Here is a 6,044-nt window from a genome sequence, read left to right as displayed (position 1 = left end):
GTCTGTGCAATCCGTTATTTGTCTGTGCAAGCCGTTATATGTCTGTGTAAGCCGGTATATATCTGTGTAAGCCGTTATATGTCTGTGTAAGTCATTATATGTCTGTGCAAGCCGTTATTTGTCTGTGCAAGCCGTTATATGTCTGTGTAAGCCGGTATATATCTGTGTAAGCCGTTATTTGTATGTGTAAGTTTTTATATGTCTGTGTAAGCTGTTATATGTCTGTGTAAGCTGCTATATGTCTGTGTAAGCTGTCATATGTCTGTGTAAGCTGTTATATGTCTGTGTAAGCCGTTATAAGTCTGTGTAAGCCATTATTTGTCTGTGTATGTTTTTATATGTCTGTGTAAGCTGTTATATGTCTGTGTAAGCTGTTATATGTCTGTGTAAGCCGTTATATGTCTGTGTAAGTCATTATATGTCTGTGTAAGCTGTTATATGTCTGTGTAAGTCGTTATATGTCTGTGTAAGTTGTTATATGTCTGTGAAAGCCGTTATATGTCTGTGTAAGCCGGTATATATCTGTGTAAGCCATTATATGTCTGTGTAAGCCGTTATATATCTATGTAAGCTTATGTTTGTGTAAGCCGTTATATGTCTGTGTAAGTGGTTATATGTCTATGTAAGCCGTTATTTGTCTGTGTATGTTTTTATATGTCTGTGTAAGCTGTTATATGTCTGTGTAAGCCGTTATTTGTCTGTGTAAGCAGTTATATGTCTGTGTAAGCCGTTATTTGTCTGTGTAAGTTGTCATATGTCTGTGTAAGTCATTATATGTCTGTGTAAGTTGTTATATGTCTGTGTAAGTTGTTATATGTCTGTGTAAGCCGTTATTTGTCTGTGTAAGCCGTTCTATGTCTTTGAAAGTTGTTATATGTCTGTGTAAGCCGTTATATGTCTGTGTAAGCCGTTATTTGTCTGTTCAAGCCGTTATATGTCTGTGTAAGCTGTTATATGTCTGTGCAAGCTGTTATATGTCTGTGCAAGCCGTTATATGTCTGTGTAAGCTGTTATATGTCTGTGCAAGCCGTTATATGTCTGTGTAAGCTGTTATATGTCTGTGCAAGCTGTTATATGTCTGTGTAAGCTGTTATATGTCTGTGCAAGCCTTTATATCTCTGTGTAAGCTGTTATATGTCTGTGCAAGCCTTTATATGTCTGTGCAAGCCGTTATTTGTCTGTGCAAGCTGTTATTTGTCTGTGCAAGCCGTTATTTGTCTGTGTAAGTTGTCATATGTCTGTGTAAGTCATTATATGTCTGTGTAAGCCGTTCTATGTCTTTGAAAGTAGTTATATGTCTGTGTAAGCCGTTATTTGTCTGTGTAAGTTGTCATATGTCTGTGTAAGTCATTATATGTCTGTGTAAGTTGTTATATGTCTGTGTAAGCCGTTATTTGTCTGTGTAAGCCGTTATATATCTGTATAAGCTGTTATATGTCTGTGTAAGCCGTTATATCTCTGTGTAAGTTGTTATATGTCTGTGTAAGCCATTATTTGTCTGTGTAAGCCGTTATATATCTGTGTAAGCTTGTATATGTCTCTGTAAGCCGTAATATGTCTGTGTAAGTTGTCATATGTCTGTGTAAGTCATTATATGTCTGTGTAAGTTGTTATATGTCTGTGTAAGTTGTTATATGTCTGTGTAAGCCATTATTTGTCTGTGTAAGCCGTTATATATCTGTGTAAGCCGTTATATGTCTGTGTAAGTTGTCATATGTCTGTGTAAGTCATTATATGTCTGTGCAAGCCGTTATTTGTCTGTGCAAGCCGTTATATGTCTGTGTAAGCCGGTATATATCTGTGTAAGCCGTTATTTGTATGTGTAAGTTTTTATATGTCTGTGTAAGCTGTTATATGTCTGTGTAAGCTGCTATATGTCTGTGTAAGCTGTCATATGTCTGTGTAAGCTGTTATATGTCTGTGTAAGCCGTTATAAGTCTGTGTAAGCCGTTATTTGTCTGTGTATGTTTTTATATGTCTGTGTAAGCTGTTATATGTCTGTGTAAGCTGTTATATGTCTGTGTAAGCCGTTATATGTCTGTGTAAGTCATTATATGTCTGTGTAAGTTGTTATATGTCTGTGTAAGTTGTTATATGTCTGTCTGTGTAAGCTGTTATATGTCTGTGTAAGTCGTTATATGTCTGTGTAAGTTGTTATATGTCTGTGAAAGCCGTTATATGTCTGTGTAAGCCGGTATATATCTGTGTAAGCCATTATATGTCTGTGTAAGCCGTTATATATCTATGTAAGCTTATGTTTGTGTAAGCCGTTATATGTCTGTGTAAGTGGTTATATGTCTATGTAAGTCGTTATATGTCTGTGTAAGTTGTTATATGTCTGTGTAAGTTGTAATATGTCTGTGCAAGTCGTTATATGTCTGTGCAATCCGTTATTTGTCTGTGCAAGCTGTTATATGTCTGTGTAAGCCGGTATATATCTGTGTAAGCCGTTATATGTCTGTGTAAGTCATTATATGTCTGTGCAAGCCGTTATTTGTCTGTGCAAGCCGTTATATGTCTGTGTAAGCCGGTATATATCTGTGTAAGCCGTTATTTGTATGTGTAAGTTTTTATATGTCTATGTAAGCTGTTATATGTCTGTGTAAGCTGCTATATGTCTGTGTAAGCTGTCATATGTCTGTGTAAGCTGTTATATGTCTGTGTAAGCCGTTATAAGTCTGTGTAAGCCGTTATTTGTCTGTGTAAGTTGTTATATGCCTGTGTAAGCTGTTATATGTCTGTGTAAGCTGTTATATGCCTGTGTAAGCCGTTATTTGTCTGTGCAAGCCGTTATATGTCTATGCAAGCCGTTATTTGTCTGTGCAAGCTGTTATATGTCTGTGTAAGCTGTCATATGTCTGTGTAAGCTGTCATATGTCTGTGTAAGCTGTTATATGTCTGTGTAAGTTGTTATATGCCTGTGTAAGCTGTTATATGTCTGTGTAAGCTGTTATATGTCTGTGTAAGTTGTTATATGTCTGTGTAAGTTGTAATATGTCTGTGCAAGTCGTTATATGTCTGTGCAATACGTTATTTGTCTGTGCAAGCCGTTATATGTCTGTGTAAGCCGGTATATATCTGTGTAAGCCGTTATATGTCTGTGTAAGTCATTATATGTCTGTGCAAGCCGTTATTTGTCTGTGCAAGCCGTTATATGTCTGTGTAAGCCGGTATATATCTGTGTAAGCCGTTATTTGTATGTGTAAGTTTTTATATGTCTGTGTAAGCTGTTATATGTCTGTGTAAGCTGCTATATGTCTGTGTAAGCTGTCATATGTCTGTGTAAGCTGTTATATGTCTGTGTAAGCCGTTATAAGTCTGTGTAAGCCGTTATTTGTCTGTGTATGTTTTTATATGTCTGTGTAAGCTGTTATATGTCTGTGTAAGCTGTTATATGTCTGTGTAAGCCGTTATATGTCTGTGTAAGTCATTATATGTCTGTGTAAGCTGTTATATGTCTGTGTAAGTCGTTATATGTCTGTGTAAGTTGTTATATGTCTGTGAAAGCCGTTATATGTCTGTGTAAGCCGGTATATATCTGTGTAAGCCATTATATGTCTGTGTAAGCCGTTATATATCTATGTAAGCTTATGTTTGTGTAAGCCGTTATATGTCTGTGTAAGTGGTTATATGTCTATGTAAGCCGTTATTTGTCTGTGTATGTTTTTATATGTCTGTGTAAGCTGTTATATGTCTGTGTAAGCCGTTATTTGTCTGTGTAAGCAGTTATATGTCTGTGTAAGCCGTTATTTGTCTGTGTAAGTTGTCATATGTCTGTGTAAGTCATTATATGTCTGTGTAAGTTGTTATATGTCTGTGTAAGTTGTTATATGTCTGTGTAAGCCGTTATTTGTCTGTGTAAGCCGTTCTATGTCTTTGAAAGTTGTTATATGTCTGTGTAAGCCGTTATATGTCTGTGTAAGCCGTTATTTGTCTGTTCAAGCCGTTATATGTCTGTGTAAGCTGTTATATGTCTGTGCAAGCTGTTATATGTCTGTGCAAGCCGTTATATGTCTGTGTAAGCTGTTATATGTCTGTGCAAGCCGTTATATGTCTGTGTAAGCTGTTATATGTCTGTGCAAGCTGTTATATGTCTGTGTAAGCTGTTATATGTCTGTGCAAGCCTTTATATCTCTGTGTAAGCTGTTATATGTCTGTGCAAGCCTTTATATGTCTGTGCAAGCCGTTATTTGTCTGTGCAAGCTGTTATTTGTCTGTGCAAGCCGTTATTTGTCTGTGTAAGTTGTCATATGTCTGTGTAAGTCATTATATGTCTGTGTAAGCCGTTCTATGTCTTTGAAAGTTGTTATATGTCTGTGTAAGCCGTTATTTGTCTGTGTAAAATGTCATATGTCTGTGTAAGTCATTATATGTCTGTGTAAGTTGTTATATGTCTGTGTAAGCCGTTATTTGTCTGTGTAAGCCGTTATATATCTGTATAAGCTGTTATATGTCTGTGTAAGCCGTTATATCTCTGTGTAAGTTGTTATATGTCTGTGTAAGCCATTATTTGTCTGTGTAAGCCGTTATATATCTGTGTAAGCTTGTATATGTCTCTGTAAGCCGTAATATGTCTGTGTAAGTTGTCATATGTCTGTGTAAGTCATTATATGTCTGTGTAAGTTGTTATATGTCTGTGTAAGTTGTTATATGTCTGTGTAAGCCATTATTTGTCTGTGTAAGCCGTTATATATCTGTGTAAGCCGTTATATGTCTGTGTAAGTTGTCATATGTCTGTGTAAGTCATTATATGTCTGTGCAAGCCGTTATTTGTCTGTGCAAGCCGTTATATGTCTGTGTAAGCCGGTATATATCTGTGTAAGCCGTTATTTGTATGTGTAAGTTTTTATATGTCTGTGTAAGCTGTTATATGTCTGTGTAAGCTGCTATATGTCTGTGTAAGCTGTCATATGTCTGTGTAAGCTGTTATATGTCTGTGTAAGCCGTTATAAGTCTGTGTAAGCCGTTATTTGTCTGTGTATGTTTTTATATGTCTGTGTAAGCTGTTATATGTCTGTGTAAGCTGTTATATGTCTGTGTAAGCCGTTATATGTCTGTGTAAGTCATTATATGTCTGTGTAAGCTGTTATATGTCTGTGTAAGTCGTTATATGTCTGTGTAAGTTGTTATATGTCTGTGAAAGCCGTTATATGTCTGTGTAAGCCGGTATATATCTGTGTAAGCCATTATATGTCTGTGTAAGCCGTTATATATCTATGTAAGCTTATGTTTGTGTAAGCCGTTATATGTCTGTTTAAGTGGTTATATGTCTATGTAAGCCGTTATTTGTCTGTGTATGTTTTTATATGTCTGTGTAAGCTGTTATATGTCTGTGTAAGCCGTTATTTGTCTGTGTAAGCAGTTATATGTCTGTGTAAGCCGTTATTTGTCTGTGTAAGTTGTCATATGTCTGTGTAAGTCATTATATGTCTGTGTAAGTTGTTATATGTCTGTGTAAGTTGTTATATGTCTGTGTAAGCCGTTATTTGTCTGTGTAAGCCGTTCTATGTCTTTGAAAGTTGTTATATGTCTGTGTAAGCCGTTATATGTCTGTGTAAGCCGTTATTTGTCTGTTCAAGCCGTTATATGTCTGTGTAAGCTGTTATATGTCTGTGCAAGCTGTTATATGTCTGTGCAAGCCGTTATATGTCTGTGTAAGCTGTTATATGTCTGTGCAAGCCGTTATATGTCTGTGTAAGCTGTTATATGTCTGTGCAAGCTGTTATATGTCTGTGTAAGCTGTTATATGTCTGTGCAAGCCTTTATATCTCTGTGTAAGCTGTTATATGTCTGTGCAAGCCTTTATATGTATGTGCAAGCCGTTATTTGTCTGTGCAAGCTGTTATTTGTCTGTGCAAGCCGTTATTTGTCTGTGTAAGTTGTCATATGTCTGTGTAAGTCATTATATGTCTGTGTAAGCCGTTCTATGTCTTTGAAAGTTGTTATATGTCTGTGTAAGCCGTTATTTGTCTGTGTAAGTTGTCATATGTCTGTGTAAGTCATTATATGTCTGTGTAAGTTGTTATATGTCTGTGTAAGCCGTT

This window comes from Bombina bombina, chromosome 7 (assembly GCF_027579735.1).
Source record: "Bombina bombina isolate aBomBom1 chromosome 7, aBomBom1.pri, whole genome shotgun sequence".
Taxonomy (NCBI): Eukaryota; Metazoa; Chordata; class Amphibia; order Anura; family Bombinatoridae; genus Bombina; species Bombina bombina.
Note: the sequence above shows the minus strand (reverse complement) of the source record.